We start from the raw sequence: 20,513 nt of genomic DNA on the forward strand, positions 1-20,513 counted from the left end.
TTGTGGTCCTGACCATGTCTCCAAAAAAGCACAACTAAAATCCTTTTGTCACTTTAAATTTAGCCCGTGTGTCTGTGGTGAACACTGAAAAGACAAGTGGTTCCACTCCCTTGGATTCTAAGAAGAGCTGACTGAAGTGCAAGGCTTTGCAAGACTGAGGAGTTTGCTGACCACAGCTAGCTCAGTTTTTGGGGTCTGTCCTCGATGTTAGCCTTTGTTTTAGGGGGTTTCTTTCCCAGGTTAGCAACCTGCACACACGACATTATGCTGCTCAAAAATTCTTTGCGTGTGCGCTGTAGCCAGAAGGAATACACTTAACATACAAAAGCTGTCATTCTACTAAGGATAAAGAATATCTTATTTACAAGCTTATTTGAAAGATTTCCTCCCCTTTTCATCTTAAACAAGGAATTGGCATGTTAATGAATGCAAGCCCTTCGAATCTGAATGCTGCCCAGACACTCTGTGTGAGGCTGCCTGGGATGCTGCTCACCCAGCCCAGGAGCACACCCTGCTCTGGGGCTGGTTCTGCCACCTCCAGTCGAGTCAGTGACACAGTCCTGGCTTGGGATGTGTTAGATTTATGTGCAAAGCAGAGCTGGTAGGATAGGGACTTTGATAGGAATTAAGAATATGATAAATTTGCAAGTCGTTCTGTGTGGAGTCATTATGAAATGGGGAAAGGCATCAAAAGTTGCCCATTGGGAGTTACTGGCAGGTAAATTTAAATGTGTTCCTCCTCCAGCCCCAGTCTTTTCACCACCTTGATGTTCCAGTGAACACATGGTCCTACATCATCTTGTCACCATCTGTGTGACCACCAATCCCTCCAAGCAATCACTTCCAGTTGACTGGAATATGCACTGCCAAATGTTCTTACTTTTCCCAAACTTTGGTTTGTCTCGCTATGAGGTGAGAAAATCCTTCCTGAGGGCTTGGCAAATACACACCACGTGGCATTTGCCAACACTGGTTAAATCTTAATATATAAATCCATCTGTTCCCAAAAGGAACCTGCTGGTTCTGTGATGTCGAAGCCCGGCCTTGGTGACAGGGGTTAATCATCACAGGAATTACTGGGGTGCCCCAGGCAAGTACTGGCTAAAGCAGACAGGAGCCAGTTGCTGAATGGAGGAAGAAAAAGATTCTCTTCAGATAAGAGCATGGGAAAAGAAAGAATGGAAATTTCATGATAGGTTAAAGGAGCTTTTAATGTGCAGAATGTAATATTTCCCTGTCGGGCAGAGAGGAATTCTTTCAAGGTAAAGAACATCCAAGGAAATACACTCCAAACACGCTGATGTATCCAGGCATAATGGGAAGAGATTGCTATAATTATGAATCCATGTACCTGGAGACAAATGAAGGGGGAAAACTCTTTCTTTGAGGGCTCCACTGGAATGTTTCTGGATCCCAGAAACCTCCTTTATACACAGAAAAGTTAAGGTATTCCAAGCTGGATCTCCAAGATCTCCCATCTGATAATTCCCAGTGCACTTGCTGCAGTGTGCTACACTTCCAGGATGTAATTTGCTTTGGTGAAATTGTCTTTTTTATTCCTCAATAGCTGGAGACCACTGGGCTAAAGACAGCTGTGCAGCAAGTGACCTTGGAGATCACACACCATCACCCACACCTTGTTTAAATTGCAGAGGAACGCTGGGGCTGCATAATAAGTTGTTGATTGTCAGGCTGAACAAGCAAGATGAGGTGAAGATGATGTTGGGAACTGCTGCTTTGCCATCCCCGCCTGGGCTGTTCAAAATGCTGATCTTGATTCTCTGTTCACCCACTATCTTTCCTCTGCAAACTTCCTGGAGATAAGTTTCAGCTCTTCTTGGACAAATATTGTTGAGAATAAACAGGGAGGCAGAGGGAAAGTGTTTGTTTTATACCTCGGTGAGGTGATAAAAAAAAAATCTCCGTGTTCTGCAGCCCTTGAACCATTGTTCCTTTGTGCTTTTGGCAGAAATGTTTGGGCTGTATTGATTTCTGGTGAAATGAAATGTTAACAAATGTGTGGCAACAATGGAAGATGTCTCCTTCTCTTCCTTGGGAATTTTTTGAGCCCGGAGGATTTTTAAACCTTTGTTCCCCAAACCCCTGGTTGGGAATTGAGTGAGGTTCATGGGAAAACTCGGTGCAACAATTAGTGGTGTGTTCAACTGGCTTCTCCCTCCCCGTTGGGTCTGTGTCGTGTGAACCTGCCTGAGGTGTGGAAAATAACAACAATTAAATCTCCACAAAACTTTGGACACAAGGCAGCATAGAAATAATGTCACTAACTTTTTTTCCCCCCTCTTATAATTTTAAAAAATAATAAATGTTGTCAGGGTGGGGAAGCTCCTTGGCAAATTAGGCTCATTCCTGCCTTAACCCTGGGTTTTCCTGCCCTGCTCTGAGCCCATACAAGCTTTGCAGTGCCCTGCAAGCTGAGGCAGCTGCTGACAAGAGCCTGGGAGCAAAGCTGAGTCCCACACTGTGCTCCAGAGGTGCCAGCAGCTGTGGGGAAGAAAACCTGCACCTATTTTCCATCTCCTAGCAGGAAAAAGGCTACTAAGGGGAAATTAATGGGGTTCAGCCCCTCCTGGTGCTTGGTTTTAAGCAGCAGATTTTACCCAAACCTTGGTAAGGTGCATCAACCCCGTACTTTGTGTTGCAGCACTGAACTCCTGAGCTGCCCCAGCACTGCTGGACCTGCTCTGATGCCCCAATCCCATCCATGCCTGACCTCCCTGCACTGTAGGGTTGTTTGCAGGGTTATCCAGGTGCACTGCACTGGAAGTACAAGCTCCCAGCACGTTTCCCCTCCTGTATTTTACAGCTTTCACTGTTCTGGCAGGGAACAGAAGGATCTGACCTTCCTGAGGGCGGGCAGGGAAGTTACTAAATAACCGAGTTCTCCCTTCCCCAAAAGGCTGTAAATTGTGCTGAAATAGTGGTTTCACAACAGGCCAGATGAGAAGCTGTTGTCGACTGGATGGGAACCAGAGGAAATGCTTTACCCTGGAAAACTCCCACCTTCCCTCTCCTGTGGAGCTGGAGCGTGTGCCGCCCACTCTGCCCCACCAGGATGGAAGCACTGCAGCATCTCTGGGTCAAGGAGGAGGTTTCCACCTCGGGAAAGGACACAGAGAAACCACTCAGCTTCCAAATCACTGTTGGAATGCTCAGGGACAGCTCAAGGGCTTTGGACTCGCTGAAGATTTGGCCACGTGCTGGGGGCAAGGTGGGCAGTGCTGGAGAGGCCACAGCACCTCCTGGGTTTGGGGGGGTTGGTTTGTTTTGGGGACAGGTCAGGAAGGGCTTGGAGCAACCTGTTCTGGTGGAAGGTGTCCCTGCCCGTGGCAGGGGAGTTGGAACAAGGTGGCCTTTAAGGTCCCTTCCAACCAAAGCCATTCTAGGATTCTATGGCAGGTCCTGGGAGCTGGAGAGATGAGGACAAGTGGAGGAAACGGCTCTGCTCTGTTGAGATGAACTTCATTAATGGGGTCAAAACAAGCTCCCAAAGCCAGCAGATAAATGAACTGGGTTTGTGCCACCTGCCCTCCAGCTGCAGCTTGTATTCCTGAAGAAAACAAGACAACGAGCACCACAACACACTTCTCTTTTTGCCTGTGTAACTTTTATTAAATACCCTAAAAAGCTCTCTTTCTTCAGAATAGAATCCTTCCAAAAGGGCTCTTGCACACCCTTTCTCCTCCTCTTGGCTATTTTTTTTCCATGCTTTGACATCATTATGTATGAGGGACATTGCTGAGCTCCAAACTGTGGAAGAAATGGTTATGAGCCAAAATGTTCTGCTGAAAAAAAAAAAAAAAAAAAAAAAAGAAAGAAAGAAAGAAAGAAAGTATTTTCCAATGGCTCCATCAAAATGCAGCTAACTGGGTTTTCCAGTTTTATGGGAGAGATTTCTGAAGTTCTACCCTGAGGTCACCAACTTGTGGGAAAGTACTTGTGATTTCTCCCTCCCCAGCCAATCAGTGCTATTTTCACACTACTGGGGAATGACCCTAATTAGGGTTATTAAAGTCAGTTCCTTATTAATTGCGTGGCCACGATCCTGCAAACACCTCTACATATGTACAGATTATTGATGGGAAGAGCTCCTGCTAAAACCAGTGAGGTTGGATTAAGGCTGAAAGCTGGATGTGTTTATCAGGGTTGGTGGGAACAAGACATTCACTGCCTTTTGGTGTAAGAGAAGACTTTGTGATCATTGATGTGTTCAAAATAGGTTGTCTAGAGATTGAAGCAAGATTTTTATATAAAATAAGCCCTGGAACAGTAATTTTCTCAAATTAAAGCACAACAGGAGGATTGTTTTTCCTGTCAAGGAACAGATGGGTTTAACACTTTTATACCACGTTGTTGTGACTGAGCACTGTACTGGTGTCCTCAGGCCCTGCTGCTGCACCAGTTGCAGTTTCCTCATGAGCTGTTTCCCCCCAGGGCAATTTCCCAGCACAGGCAGGAGCAGCACTCCCCACAGAGAGCCCTGGGAAGGCTGGTTCCTGTCTCACACAGCTCCACCACCCAGAAATGCTGTTGCTGCCCATCCTGGTGCCACAGAAGTTAAGTGTTAAGTGCAAGAGATGACAAGAGGCTTGAAGCTGTGCCAAGCCTGCCTGAATCCACCTGACCTGTAAATAAGGCTGGCCTTGCACCCTGCAGGGCTGGCACTCTGTCCTGGCTGGGGATCAGGTGTCCCCTGGGCGCTGACAGGAGCTTGTCTCTCAGTCCTTTCGTGCTCCAGTGGGACACAGCACTTTTCTTCATGCAGCTTCTGAGCCTTCTGCTCGTCAGGTCTCTGCTGCTGGGCTGTGATCTCCAGGAAAGGCCTCCCAGTGCCTTCATTCTGTGACTGATTGGAGCCTCAGGAAGGAGATGTGCTCCGTGGGTGTGAGTGTGCCCCGGGTTTGATTCTCTGCAGCACATCCTGTTGAGAACTTCCCAAGCATCACCACTGCCACGGCTCACTGTGCATTTTCTCCTCTGGGTTATGGTTCATTAGGTCACAAATTAAACTTATTGCTCCTCAGATAGAGGCTGCATGAGAGCGTCCCATTGAGTTGCTTAGCAGTCCTTGCTTTTTGGTGGTTCTGAGCTGTTCAGGAGCCTGGTTTTGAATGTGTTGGAACAGATGGAAAGAGTTCAATTGATTCTGGGGGGAAGTTTGCTTTAGGCCATTCACGGAGAAGAAAGGACACCACCTGAAGATGCTCCTTGAGAGCATTCCTTCCTTTCCACTGACTTCCCAGGAGCTGCAGAGTTGGGCAGCCTTGTTATGCAGAAGAGCCACCACAGGTCAAGGGAAACCCTCAGCCCTCGCCTGGGCCCTGTGGGCAGCTGCCTCTGAACAGTGGCTGCTCTCACAAATCCATCTCTCCCATTTGGGGATCTCTAATGAGACAGGAGGGCTGGAACCCTTCCAGCACGTCGCCCCTGCTGGCTGCCCTCCCGTTTGGTCATGCTCGACGCCGAGGTAAATAGGCCTTTCATGAAACCCAACACCCAGCCCTACCTAATCCCCCCTGCCTTCAAACTGTGGGGGCTAATCAGTTGTTTTGACATAACTGGGATCCAAATTCTATGAGGAACATGGCCAAGAACAGTTCAAATCCAAGACCAAGATTAATGAGAACTTCAAAGAAATTTACCACCAAATGTTACTAATTTAGTGCTCCCTGTGTTTGAAACCAATGACCTAATTGGAAACTATATTCTTTAAAAGCTTTTATGTCCCAGCTCTTTAGTATTCGGGAGGTGACTTGTGAGATCAGAGAGGGTTTATGTCATTTGGTGGGATGGGACTGTGGATTTCCCCTCCCACCTCCCTAGAACTGGGAGAAAATATCCTGCATTAGGCGATCGTGCTTTTAATACACAATAAATAACAGATTCATAATCAGACAAACAATTTCCTTGTGCTCTCCAGTAACTGAGTATAATATTACAAATCCCTTAAAGCTGGTTAGAGAGATGGAAAGGTCTGATTAACTTTGCTGTTTAACATATTGCCAGAAAATCAGCACGTCAAAAAAAAAAAACGGATTGATGTAGAAATGCACGTTGTTGCACAGGGCTGCTGGGGGTTCATCTGCCTTCCCACAGTTTCACCAAGGTCTAAACAACTATATGTCCTTCACTTGGCTAAGGATTGGGGAAAAAATCCTGAGGAGAAAATCAGGTCACTGATGCCTTTAACGAAGATCAGTCAACCTGCTGTGGAGGTCAGGCTTGCTGTGGTCAGCTCAAAACTCTTCTCTGAGTCTTACCTTCTTCCTAGCACTGCTCCAGGGGTCTGGACTTTCCTGAGAGGGTCTTGCTGTCACCTGTGAGGAGGTTGTTTGTCCTAAATCCAACTACACTTATCCTCACCCAGAGCCAGGATGTCACCCATGGTGGAGAACTAGAAGGATTTTCCCAGCAGATGAGCTCAGGGAGACTGAGGTGAAGGTGGGACTTGTCTCTCCTGCTGCTGCAGGTGAAAGTCTTGTGCAGATGTCGATTCTAAATCACAGCTTTCTGTTCATAATGAGGAGGAAAATGTTTCCACCTTGGACACCTACTTTAGTGTGGACTGTACCATCTCCTGGCACTGGTTCTTACTCTGCTCACACTACAGGGAGACTGTGGGACAGCTTGGATTTGTATCTTCATCTCCTGAGCATCAGTGAGGATCAAAAAATCATAGAATCATGGAATGGTTTGATTTGGAAGGGACCTTAAAGATCATCTCGTTCCCACCCCCTGCCATGGGCAGGGACACCTTCCACTAGCCCAGGTTGCTCCAAGCCCCATCCAACCTGGCCTTGGACACTTCCAGGGATTCAGGGGCAGCCACAGCTTCTCTGGGCAACCTGTGCCAGGGCCTCCCCACCCTCACGGGGAAGAATTTCTTCCTAATATCTCATCTCAACCTGCCCTCTGTCAGTGTGAAGTAATTCCCCTTTCTCCTGTCACTCCAGCCCCTGGAAATAGTCTCTCTCCATCTTTCCTGTGCTCCTTCAGGCACTGAAAGGCCTCAGTCAGGTCACCCCAAAGCTTCTCCTCTCCAGGCTGAACAATCCCAGCTCTCCCATCCTTTCCTCCCAGCAGAGCTGCTCCATCCCTCTGATCCTCTTGGTGCCTCCTCTGGACTCTCTCCAGCAGCTCCATGTCCTCCCTGTGCTGTTCCCAGGGCTGGAGCAGCTCTGCAGGGGGGTCTTACCTGAGGGGCAGAGGGGCAGGATCCCCCCCTCCCCTCTGCCCACACTGTGGGACCAGGCCAGGGCACGGGTGGGTTTTGGATCCCAGAGCACATGGCCAGGGCATGTCCAGCCTGTCACCCCCCTGCACCCCCATCCTTCTAAAGATGCTCAGGAAGCTCCCAATCCCCAGCAATGTGCCCAAATCCCAGAGCCAGGCTGTGAAGACACAGCACCTCCATCCCCACTGGGCTGAAGGCCCCCCTTCCCTGACTGAAAGCTGCTTGCACGGGGGGTGAGGTAGCAGAGAAGTGGATTTTCACGCTTAGAAGTCCTTCAGTTCAAAAGCTGTGGGACATTTTGAAATGAGCTGATTTTATCTAAAATAATGAGATTTTATCCCCTGCCACTGGTGTACAGGAAGCAGCTGTGAAGCAATGTCTTCTCAAAAAAAAAAAAAAAAAATCATGATTTTCTGGGCAAAATAACAGCTCTGGAAGGATCTGTAGAGAATGTTTTGATCACTACACCTGAATAACCACTAAGTGAATTATTTGGGATGCACTGCAGTCCATTTCAGACACTGTAGGGGATCTGGGATACCTGTCATCTCCCATGCAGTTTGTACCACGGTGCTGAGGTGGCAAAGCCACCAGGGAAGAAGAAATGCCATTTTTCAGCATAAAGCCAGGCTTGAGCTTCTTATCTGCCACTGCACAGGGGACACAACACTCAGACCTGCCCTTCCCCCAGGATTTTCTAGTAATTTGGGAATAAAAGTTAGTTTCTAAGGTAGGTTACGTGATCACCCAGGCTAAGGGCTGGTGCTTTCCATTCCTAACTCACAGTGGAATTCCCCCTTTCTGCATAAATTAAAATGCAGAGTGTAGTTACCAGTTTAAAAATAAACAAAAGAGTTGCAAAAAAAAAAAAAAAAAAGAAGAGGCTGGAGCAGTTTGGACACATTCAACCTGTAACAAAGGTTCCTTGTTTTCACATCAGTGATATTTTGCCAATAAGGGCTTCGTGGAACATCAAGGAAGGTTTTTCTTGGGTTGTTTTCAGAAAACAGTTAAAAAAGAAAAAAAAATAACTGAACCAAATGGGGTCATTTGCTGGCTGAGAGGGTGATTCCTGCTGGGTGTGGGTTTTCTGATGCAGGTTGGATGCTCAGCCTGGTGGCAACCAGGGAGGTTGGAGCACGTTCAGCTCAGCTGTGGGATCCACCTCTAGCAAAGATGTTCCTGTGCATGTCCAGTGCTACCAAACCCATTCCTCAGACATTTATTCATTGAGGCTCCCCGAGGATCCCTTCCTGCTCTGGTGAGGATGGATCCTGGGGCAAGGCAGGGCTGAAGTGCTCCGTTGGCAACCCTGCATCTGCTGAGGAGAGCTGGATATTGAAGTGATTTCCTCTTCAGGGCCTTACAAGCCTTGTGGGGTTCGTGCCACCTTAGGAGTCTGGGCAGAGCTTGAAAGGTTTAAGTGCAGGCGAGACCATATTTCCCAGAAAAGGGAAATTTGTGTTTTATAAACCCCGCAGTACCCATTTTGCTCACATCCATTTTATGATTATAATTACTTAGATTACTTTTTAGACGAATGAAAACAATAATGAAAGAGTGACTAAATAAAAAAGCTCAGAAAAAGAGAAGGAAAACACTGTGGTTTCTGTTCAGAATTTTTAACCCTTCAGCAAGAGGAAGGGCTGGATTTTTAGAGGTGGAGAAAAAAGGCTGACTTGTAACAATATTCCACTAAGATTTCAATCTGCTCTTTTCAGTGGAGCCTTCATTTCTGCCCTTAAAGAAAGGTGAATCTCCCGTGCCTTTTCTGTCCTTAAATGGGTTGTGATTCTCCAGATGTCTGCAACAAAATTGGACGTTATAAATACATATATATAATAAATATTATATATATGCACACACATGATAAATACACATGTATAATGAAGCCCAAGTGAGTTTAGAGGGCAGGTCCAAACTCCAGAAGGTCCTTTCTACCTTCCTTCAGAGTGATGAGCCAAAAGCTCACCCATGGGGTGTCTGTGCCACTGTCTGTCACAAGTGAGTTACTGGTGCTACAGGGAACTTCCAGGAGACTTTGTTGGTTTTTTGGGGGGGTTTCATGGGAATAAACCTCAGAATTTTTTGCCCATGGGAAGTCTAATTGCCACGGGAACACCGATTGCAGGGACACCCATTCCCCTCATCATCACTGGGGTGCACTGCGAGGGGAACGCTGTGGAGCTCAGCCAGGAGAAGGGCATGGGATGCTGGGATGCTGCAGCAAAGCACCTCTGATGGTTAATGGCTCATTAATGACTCATTAATGGCTCGTGCTCAAGGGGTGGAGTGACTGTCTCCATCCCTGGCTCAGCTTGTCTGAGCCTCCTGCCCCACTCACTGGCCAGTGTCTGCTGTCCAAAGTAGCTCCAAAGATCTGTGACCCCCCCGGGGCTCCCTGGTGGGTTCGGAGTCTGAACGAGGCTTTTCAGCCTTGAACAACTGGTTTTATGTGAACTAGATAAATAATTAAGGTAATCATCAGTCTGGTGATGCTTCAGGTCCTGTTTCAGGCTCCAGAACAGAGATTATAATCCTGTAAGTGCTTCTGAGTGTGATAATTCCTAAAATAGGAGAAACCTCAAAGCTGGGACTCGTGATGGCTGGAGAACCTGTGTCCTCATAAACATCTCTCATCCCTTTCAGTTCTCACAGTAATGGAAGCTGCTTTTCCTTCTTATAATAGCTAAAATCCCACAAAGAATATGACTTTTTCCTTCCAGGGCTTCCCACCGCCCTGGGCTGTGCCTGCACTTTTGAGGTGCCCGAAGCTCAGAGCACCACAAGCACTGCCTGAGTCAGGTTTGCTGAATTTTATTGACCTTTCCTGAGTGTTTCACCCCCCCAAAAAGAGGGCACAGCATCCTTTCCTGGATCAGGAGGCCCAGGAAGCAAATGCCATGCCCCTTACACCCACCCCAAAGTGCATGGCAGGCTCCGAGGAAAGCAAGCAGATGTATTGGTCTCTGTGCAGCAGCAATCAGGGAGGGAATTAAAATTATGATATGTTGCCATGGTAATGAAGTCCCAGGATTTGGTTAGGAGGAAAAGTGAGGTTGTAGCTAAGTTGCTCATGAATTCCTCAGTAGGCTTTTCAATACTCTGTTTCCTTTAAATGAAATTGGAGAAAGACTTGCAGTTCATAGTGGGGATAAAAATTTTATGAAGCTAAATCTAGGCAGTGTTTTAGTGTCAGTCAGCATTAACCCACAGCATGAACACATAAATAATTGAAATTTCAAATACCCCAGTGCTCTGGTTTAGGGCACCAGCAGCACTCCAGGGCAGCTCTGGGCAGCCCAGGAGCTCTCCAGCCTCTTCCCTGGCATCCTGGGCTGGATGAAAACACCCACCCCTGCATCCTGCCCCACCTCTTGCAGGATTTCTTCTAGCCAGGGAAAGGGTAAAACAGGAGAAATCCAACATTTGTGCTCTTGGAGCTGGTTAGTTGATCTACTCCAGGAAGAGTTTGCAGCTCTCAGAGACCAGGTTTCTCCTTATCCATATGATCCCAGCTGTGGTGAGCAGGATGGCTGTGGGCTGGGCTCTGTGTGTGTGAGATGAACTCTGCCCCTGCCACAGCCCAAATGAAGAGAATCCTGACACAGACAGACAGAAAAATGAATGCAATTAATAAAAACATCAGAGAAATTTAGCAGAGGGGAAAGATTGCAAAGCACTCCTTGTTTGGGAGGAGGGGGATGATTGGTTTTGAAAATGAATATTCAGTGGAGTTTAAAAAAATTTTTAAAAAAGTTTTTGGTTTTTTTGACCAACTCTGGCTTCAGTTCCCTCCTTACATCTGTGACAAGCCTAAGTAGAGCTGGCGGAAGATTAAGTTGTGAAAAAGAAAAAAAAAAAATGATAAAACCCAGCTTTGAATGTTTTCAGCAAGAATAACGCCAAGAAAAGGAAATTTTTCCTCAAGCTGGATTTTAATCATTCTTGGTTTTTACCTTACTCTTCCCACCTCCCTTTTTCAGGGGAAAATATGGAAAATAGAGAGTGAGAACAGATCACTCTTCTGCAGGGCAGTACCAGCAGGAAAAGAAAGGGGACAAAACCAAAGCACAAGAAAGTGGCAGTTTTCAGGGCTTTCAAGGCCCATTTTCAGGGAGAAAGAAGAGACGTTTTCTTGTGAGATGTCCTACATCAAAAAAGAAGCTCAGATGAAAAACGTTCAGTGGAGAGAAAGAAATGCCCCGTGGAGACTCGTTCCCTCTGCTCTGTCACGGATAACAGGGATGCAGATCCCCAGCTGGGCCCATCCCAGTGCTCTGACCTGGAGCTCCGAGTCCCATCCATGCCTGCCCGTGTCCCTCTGCTCTCCCAGGACCCTCGGCCCCACTACCTCCCTCTGCAGAGCTGGTCAGAAATGGAAAATCACTCTGAGGTGATCTGTGATGAGAACCTTTTGTGCAATTGGTTTTTCTTCTGTAAACCTCCAAGTTGGGCTTACCTTATTTAAATAAAACAATCAGAAATTCTCCCACCAACCTGTTTTACTTTTTTTTTTTTCCTTTCTTTTTAAATAATATTTCCCAATAACTGCTTAGATACAGCTTCCATCTGCAGTACAAACTTGAAAATGAACAAACTTGAACAGTACAAACAGAATCAGTTGTGACAGGCAAATTTACAAGGAGCTGATCCTGGACAGAGGCTTTTGAAACTCTTCCATTGAAAAGGTTTGTCAGTCAGATGTTTGCTAAGTCAAAGCTGACAACCAGAAATCTCTGGTAGCATGCTCAAAAAAGGGCTGTTAATATATCTGAGGTTGGGATTGACTCCAATTTCCTGCCAGGGACCATGAAGCAGAAACTAAATAAAATAAACAGGGAGAAGTTAAATCTGAGCAGGACTGAAGTGTTATTTAAGAGCAATTTTTATTTAGGAAAAAGTTTGTCCAAAACTTTTAATGGCCTTTTATGATAAAGGCTCCCATTTAGGGAAGTTTCTCTCTAATGTTTTTTCAAAAGAGTAAAATTAAACTGTTAAAGCCCCAGAGGTAACAACGTGCCACTTCAGCCAGAACAACTCAAGCTTCCAGCTTAAAAACAAACTACATTTTACTGGAAGAATGAAAACTTCCAAAGGAAATATGAACTGCTTCTTCAGGAAGAGGGGGAAATGGGAAGACCCCCCAGTCACTGAATGAGTTCTTCCAAATGAGTTCTTCTAAAGCAAAATTCTCTTTTCCCACTGGAAACACAGAGATCTCCTATCAGCTGAAAAAAACTTGTGTTTTGGCATTAAAAACCACTGCTAAAAGTTTTTAACCAGAAACAGGAGGCAGATGGGATCAAGGGGGACCTCCACGGGATGTGTTGCCTCCCACTCGCGGCTGTTTGGAGTGTCAGGAAGGCTCTGCCCGGGGGTGGCAGGTCCTCGGTGCTGGGCTTAATGAGGCAAATCCTTACACAAAGACGGGGCTCTCACGGCAAGCACTGCAAGTGTCGAATCTTTATTACCCTGTTCTCAGGGGTGTTGGTTTTAACCGGTGCCTGGATGGTCAGATTAGCTCTGTTTGCTCTCTTTTGAGAAACGCTGTGCAATTCAGCACCGACGCAGGGCTAATTTTACAGTGTTATTGTTACAGGAGGTAACACAAGCCTCGGAATACTGGCAAGGAAATAAACTTTTGAGGTCCATGCCAGCAGTTAACTCCCTGAACTACCTCTGGTAAAGGAGGAGATCAAACACGACTTTGACTTTCAGCTCAAACAGAACCACCACCCCTTTCCATGAAGTTCTTCCCGATGGTTTTTAATTATGTTTCTGTTCTTCGCAGCTCCCTGTGGCTGCAGGGGAAGGACCACGGCTCCTCCTGGTGCCATCTGTGCCAGGAAGAGCTGGGAAGCACCGGAGACTTCCATGTGCTGGAGCTGCTGTCAGAGGGTTGTCGTGACCTTGAGTTCAGAGCCTTGATCCTGACTGTGCTCGTCAGAGCCCCGTGGCAGCCAGGTTTTGTGCAGTCATAGAAAGGTCTGGGTTGGAAGGGACCTTAAAGACCACCTTGTTCCACCCCCTGCTATGGGCAGGGACACCTTCCACCAGCCCAGGTTGCTCCAAGCCCCGTCCAACCTGGCCTTGGACACTTCCAGGGATGGGGCAGCCACAGCTTCTCTGGGCAACCTGTGCCAGGGCCTCCCCACCCTCACAGGGAACAATTTCCTTCTAATATCTCAACCTGCCCTTTGTCAGTTTGAGGCCATTGCCCCTTTGTCCTGTCACTCCAGTCTCTCTCCATCTTTCTTCTCATCTCCCTTCAGGTCCTGGAAGGCCACAATCAGGTCACCCCAAAGCTTCTCTTCTCCAGGCTGAGCAATCCCAATTCTCCCAGCCTTTCCTCCCAGCAGAGCTGTTCCATCCCTCTGGCCACCTTGGTGCCTCCTCTGGGCTTGTTGAACAGCTCCATGTCCTTCCTGAGCTGGGGAGTAGAACTCTGTGTGCCAGTCCTTGCAGTCACTGCAGTTTCCTTGGCTCAAGTGTGTTGGCCACCATGTGTTGTGAGATGTGAGTTCTGGTGGCCAAGGCCAGAGCTGGAAGGTTATTTTGTGCTCTACCTGTCTAAAGAATATTTTTAAGAGCAAAGTGACTCCTTAGCACCTGACAAATGGTCCTTTGGCTGAGCCTGGAGCTGTTTGTCACTGTCCCAATGTCATCCTACTGCTGCTCTGACTGAACCTGGTGACCTGGGGTGACTCTCAGAAAGGGACAACGTGAGGGTGTTTGCCTCCTCTTTGGCCACAGATGAAAGGGTCTGAGACAATAACCAAAAATATGGTCTCATATGCTTGGATAAAGGTGAGTTTGCACCAGCAGGAGCATCTCTGTAGGACTCCTTACATCTCTTCTAGCCCAAAATCATGTCAGATGTGAGCACAAGGTGGTGTTCCAGAGTTCTGCCTCCTGCCAAGGTGCTTTTGGGCTCCTGCTGAGTCATGACTGGCTCCAGCTGGAGATGCAAGAGCTCTTCTCCCAGTCAGTCTGCACCTCAGCAGGGACACTGCCACACAGTAAGGAAGAGGAAAACCCACTTGGGCCCTGCAAAGGTGTTTGGGTGGGTGAATTGCTCAAAGCACTGTTTGTGACAGTGGGTGGGCATCTGGGCAGGTGGTGGTAGGTCCATGTGTCTGACGGGGTGTGGTGGTTTCCAGCAGTAAGTCTGACCTCCCTTTCTGCTGTGGGGAGCCAGCACTGAATTAGAGCAGTTTTGGTCAATGCTTCTGGAAAATATTCTTTGTCCTGTTCTCACATCTCTTCATTTCCTCTCCAAGTCTGTCCTTACTGTAAAAGGAGATGCCAAGGTGAATCCAGGCATTACATCATGGACATCCTGTTGCTTCAGACCCCGCTGTGTGTTTGGCTTGGCTAATGTTTCTTTCTCAAGATCGATGAGTGCCCATCCTGTTTGCCTTTCTCTGAAGATAAAATAACCTCCCTCCCCAGCCCTCCTGGGATTAGATTCCAGGTCTGGGCAGCCCAGCTGTGACAAGGGACAGGTGTGGGTCTGCAGGCAGGATGGGGCACTGGAGCATCCCCGCTGCCCCACGGGCGTTGCTCTTACGAGACCAAACTATCCCCATGACCACCCCAATTAGGAGGGGCCTCTGCAGGCTGCGTGTGTCTTTGGGGAGAAAAATGAGAGGAGGGGATTGGGAGACATTACTGTTTGTGGGAAGTGTGGAGGGGAGAGTGATAGACGTGAGGAAGGGGAAAAAAAGACGAAATATTCCGAGAGTTGGGTTAAGGATGGACAAACTGATGGTGTGCAATGTATCATCCCTCCTGGTGGGGCAGGCGGTGCTTCTGATCTTGGCTGGGGGCTTGTTGCTCTAAACTCTTATTTCTCTGGTTGTGTCCTGTCTTGTGCATGTTGGGAAGGATCCTTCCCTCTGGAAAGCAGAGGATCCCTGGAAGAGCTGAGCACAAACCCACCAGGGCTGCATAAACAGAGTTACAGCCATGGAGCAACCAAGACAACTGTGAGCCAGAGCCTCCCATCCAGCAGCAATTGAGGCTTTCTTCAAACACTGCTGAAGGGTCTGGGTGGCCACAGTAGCTACAGCAACAGTTTGAACCTGTTCTTCACAGGAAGGTCTGTGCTCCTGGAAACAGCAGGATAAGGGTGCTGGTTTCTCAAGGGGAAAACTATATGGCAAACCCAAGGTGGGCCACAGGTTATGGGACTGGAAAGGGAGAGTATTTGGGGTGAAATACAGGCTCTTCTGATTTCCTGGGGTACAGTGGCAATTGAAGACCCCTTTTCAGGTCGAGGTGTCACTGTGCTGTGCCAGTGCCTGTCCCCCACATCGCAGCTGAGAATTGGTCTCTGCTGAAGACCTTATTCCTGCTTTACAGGGTGGGTAGAGCTGATTTTATTCCTCCCTCTGGGTTATGAAGGAGCTGGGACAGCTGGGGATTAGTCCTGCCCCAGGCTGATGTTGCAAAAGCCCTGCTCTGTCCTCAGCTGGGCACTGTGGTCTACCAGGCACAGCTTGATGCAGACATGGCTTTGCTCTGTCACTCACCCAGCCTGTGACAAATCCCAGCTCCACTTTAGGCCAGGGATCAATCCAGACCTGAGCCTGTGACTGTGTGGACCAGGATGTTCTCTTGTGTTCTAACCCCAAATTAGTCCCCTTTACCTGTGTCAGAGCAGAGTTTTGCAACAAGCCTGAGCACAAACCCCTCGTTGAAAGCTGTTAGTGATGCAGATGCAGCTTGTTTTTTCTGCACTGCTGTTTAGTTTATGTGTCACTACAGATGTCCCTGCTGTGGTCTAACACAAGCAACTCTGGGAAGACAAAGGCTTCAAAAAAACCTCCAAAAATGCAAATTCCTGTGACCAGTTATGCTTGGGGAGAGGCAGAGAAAGCAGAGAGAAACTGCAGAACTTAACCTAGGTTAACTAAACAGACTCTTAAACTCTGTTTCAACATAAGACTTCTAACATTACCTGCCTGGCATGTCACAGGCAGGGATAAGAGCCACCACACCATGCACAGCTAATCACAGAGCCAGCTGCCCCCAGATGTGCTGGGACATAAAGCTTGTCAGGGAGAAAGGGAGAGCTCTTTCTCTGGCATCCTGCATGACACAAGGAGAAAAATGAATAAAGGATGGGAAATCTCAGATGACAGGGCATACACCAGCCACTAAATAGGGCTGAAGTGCAAATTCTTCTGCTGAGTGGCTTATGCTGTAAGGTTGGCCTTTGGTTTTTCTCCCCTGACTTTATACAGCATTGAAAAAGGTAACCATATGAACTCAGTCCTTCAGTCCTTTTGATTCTGCCCCAAACAAATCCCACTATCTTTTTAATGTATCAGTCCTTCTGGGGCATATGGAACTAAACCAGGCATCTCCTCTGTATCCTTGTGCTGTCATGGACACACCAAAGACAGATCAATGTAGGCCCTTGAATCCTCCCCTCCTGCCCCCGACTGCTCCTTGCTTTTTCTTGCCCTTATTTCTTGGAGAGTGAACTCTTGACCACAACATCTGCTGACATGGACACTGAGGAGCAAGTCCTGCCTGCTTTCCTCAACCTGTGTGTTCTTAGCAGTGGAGTCCTGACATGGGATTTTCGGTCTCTGCTTTTGGATTCAGCTGTGGTGAAACTTCTGCTGTTTCTGCCATGATCCTGTCAGAAGTTCCTCTTGGAAACTAAGCCTCTCTGAAAGTCTGCACTGATTCCTTACAGCCCCCTTTCCTGGGCTTCTCTGCAGGGGCCTGAATGAAACCCTGGAGGACATGCAGGCCTTTTTTGGGGGGCCAGCTTCGTGGTTAGAGACACTTGACAGAGACTTGAGAGTGTTCTTTCCCCAGCTCTGTGTCACTGACCTCCAGCAAATCATTTTATCTCCCCGTTTCCTATCTCTGACGACCATAGAAATGTTCCCTTTCTTTCTCCCTTTGTCTGTCTTATCTATTTATATTTTAAGGTCTTTGGGGCAAGGACTGTCTCTTGACTGTACAAAGGCCGACAGACAAAGGCATTGACCTTGCTTAGGATCTCTAAGTGTTAATGTGATAACGGTACCAGAGCAGTGCAAAATAGCAGCACAGTCTATTTTGGAACAGAAAGCAAAGTATTTTCCTTTCCTTCTAACAGCTTCTGGGATGCAATAATTAAAGCATCAGATAGAAAGCACACAGGGCTACGTGAAAAACAGCACATTCTAATAACACCCTGAATGCAAGTGTTTTGTCAAAATTGAGGTTATCTTTTGTGGTTATCAATTTTCCAGGTTGGGGGGGGGGGAGGTTGGGTTGGTTTTTTGTTTGTTTTGTTTTTTTTTTTTTACTTAAAATAAGCTCCAGGCCCTGAGAAGGGAAGACTTGTGGCTTGCTGAAAGTTTTAGGTCACTTTAGGTATCGGGGACTCAGGTGGCAGCAGCTTTGCCACGGCAGAAAGCTTTTGGGATTGCCTGGTCCACAACCCCCTGGTTCACCAGAGCAGCTGAATGTGGGACTGGCTGTTCCCTGGCACTGCTGAAGTGGCTCAGACCGTTTTCCACCAGGTAAAAATGTTTTGGTGCAGTTTTCTCACTTAAAATGATGTTTTCTCTCTGTTGCAACGCAGAGGAAAAACTTGCAAATCTTGCTAGAAAATGGAGTTCTTCCCCTCGAGAAGGGAAATGTCCTCTCATCTCCACAGGTAACCTGTCTTTCCACACAACCCGGGGAGAAGTGATAATATGCTGTTCATTAGGAGTATAAAATTTCTGCTGTCCCCTCCTGCATCCTAATTTAAACACATTTCATCTCTTTCTCGTACAGAGATCCAAACAACAATTAAAATGTTGGTTTTAACGGTAAACCGAGCAGGAAATCCAGCTTTTTCTCTTCAGCAGTGGATGTGGTTTTGACCTCCTAAAACGTGACTTTTTGTGCTAATTTAATACTAAATTCCCATTAGATTAAGCACAATCTGAAGACACAACAGGAGAACGGCAGAGGAGGGGAAGCCAAGCAGCACTTAATGTCGTCTTTACTTGTGTTTCCTGCTGAAAGATCAGATCAGGTAGTGAATTATTAATGCTGCAGTCTGGCACAATCCTGGGCGTGCAGGCTGCCAAAATGTAAAAAGTCCTCTGCAAAGGCAGGATATTGGGTCCCATCGGTGCAAACAGCCGTGTTTCCATGTTTGAAAGTTCACAGTGGGAGAATTCAAATCACCCTCCGAGGCTGGCTGCAGATTAAACTCCTCTATTTTTAATTAGATGCCACGCCAAGGACCTCACGTCAGGAACAAGTAACAGTAAACCCATGGAAATATCCGTAATAATTGTCCTACAGACTCAGGCATTGTCGGTGGGGTAAAACATTAACGCCCTTTTATCGTGCTGAAGCATTTGCTTGGTTTGCAGGGCTTTTTTTTCTGCAGTCCAACAACTTTAAAGCCTAATGAGTTAAGAATTGCCCAGGATGATAATGGGGCTGCTCAGAGTCTCTAATGACTGGCACGGCTCGAGAAGGGGAGAAACAAAACCGGAGGAGGCTCCCTGGGGAAGGGGTAAGGCCAACAAAGGGATGAGTGGGCAACGTGGAGGAAGGGGCTGCTGCTTTCACACAGTCAGGTGTGGAAAGGGAGACAAACCCTGGCCACAGCTGACTAATTTGGGCTAATTGGAAGCTGCATGGGTCAAGGCCTGGAGGTCTGGCTCCTGCTAGGTCAGGGCAGCATCCATCACCGGGCTCTGCTCCCCACGGCAGCGCATCCGCAACCGGGACAGCGGATACAGGGGGAAAGCTGGTGGAGAACTCTTCCTTGGGGAACATCACGTTGCACTCGTTTGTCTCTGCTTTCCCATAGCTGGGGCGGACCAACTTCATGGGGTGTCCTGGCTTTTACAAGGATGTGTAGCCCCAGGACAAGGGGGAATGGATTCCCACTGACAGAGAGCGGATTGAGGTGGGATATTGGAAAAAAGACTCTTCCCTGTGAGGTGGGGAGGCCCTGGCACAGGTTGCCCAGAGAGGCTGTGGCTGCCCCTGAATCCCTGGAAGTGTCCAAGGCCAGGTTGGACAGGACTTGGAGCAACCTGGGCTAGTGGAAGGTGTCCCTGCCCATGGCAGGGGGTGGGACAGGATGGGCTTGAAGGTCCCTTCCAACCCAAACCATTCCATGATTCTGTGATTCCTCCTGCTTCAGGGCCAGTTGGTCACTGGGAAGCCTCATCTCTTTCTCTTCTCTGCTGACTAATCAGCTGCCATTCAACCTCCACTCATCTCCTGCTGAAATCCTCTTTTAAAAGCTTATGCTGGTGGGTTTTGGTCCTCAGCAGGGGAGGCTCTGGAATGGGGCTGGGAGTGGGAGTGGGGAGTGCAGTTGAGGGGTTTGACCTGCCTGTTTAGATTTTTGCTTCTAAATTGTGAGTAAAAGAGCCTTTCTTGTGTAAAAACACTTCCACAAATGCAGAATCCTCCTACAGAAGGATGGAGGCCTTTGTGGTGGGCAAAGGGCTGTGTGGGGTCAGCTGAGGTGGGAGGTGGGGGCTGGTGCTGTGCCCACTCCTGCAGTGAGGACTGGCCTGGCTTTGGGCAGTGATTTGTCATTTAAATGTATCAATCCTAAAATACACCCGGGAAAAGTACAATTTTGGTGGCATCTCTGCCCATTCACCTTTTCAGTGCCAAAAACTGATCACCCTGCACACTCCTTTGGTACAATTAATATTCCTGGTAAACACAGGGAATTACTTGGACACAATGGCTCATTAAAGCCTGTTATGTATTATTTATGATTACTACTACTAAGAAGACTATTTTGACTGGAGTGCAGGTCAGAGGAGGAAGGATTGTTCAAGTGTTCCTAACATAAATCTCATGGCAACCTGAGAATTATGATTAACAAAGAGTTTCAGCCTGTCTTTTATTATTACCACTGAAGTAGCAGTTTAAGGGGGGATTGTTGTTGTTAGTCGGGTTTTTTTGTTTGATTTACTTTTTGAAAACAAACGCCAGATGGACTTGTGAATCTCTCTGATAAATTTTGAATCAAATCCACTTCTCTGCTCCATTTTTGTATAACTCTAGAAAAGGGGGGAGGCTGTCTGAGGTTTCAAAAATGTAGATTTATTTTTTTTTTAAATCTAGATGTAGGTGTTTGCACCAGCAATTTGCTGGTATTCAGAACATCCTGGGATTGGGCAGTGATAATAAATCAGAGCTTTTCTTCAAAATAGCCAGGAATATGAAGTAAACCTAGAAGAGCTTGGGTGAGGGATGTAAAACCTTTCTGAGATTA

At 47.4% G+C, this 20,513-nt stretch overlaps 1 long non-coding RNA gene across 1 annotated transcript; it reads left to right on the forward strand.

Annotated features, from left to right (window-relative positions):
- Positions 1-1,112: 1,112 nt before the first annotated feature.
- On the forward strand, positions 1,113-3,629 carry LOC120325053. The gene is made up of 3 exons (XR_005566859.1): positions 1,113-1,262; positions 2,954-3,229; positions 3,418-3,629. It is a non-coding gene; the product is annotated as an uncharacterized LOC120325053 (long non-coding RNA).
- The last annotated feature ends 16,884 nt before the right edge of the window (positions 3,630-20,513 follow it).

The sequence above is a fragment of the Pipra filicauda genome, unplaced genomic scaffold (genome assembly GCF_003945595.2).
Source record: "Pipra filicauda isolate LSUMZ 115617 unplaced genomic scaffold, ASM394559v2 scaffold80_size11013439_pilon, whole genome shotgun sequence".
Classification (NCBI taxonomy): domain Eukaryota; kingdom Metazoa; phylum Chordata; class Aves; order Passeriformes; family Pipridae; genus Pipra; species Pipra filicauda.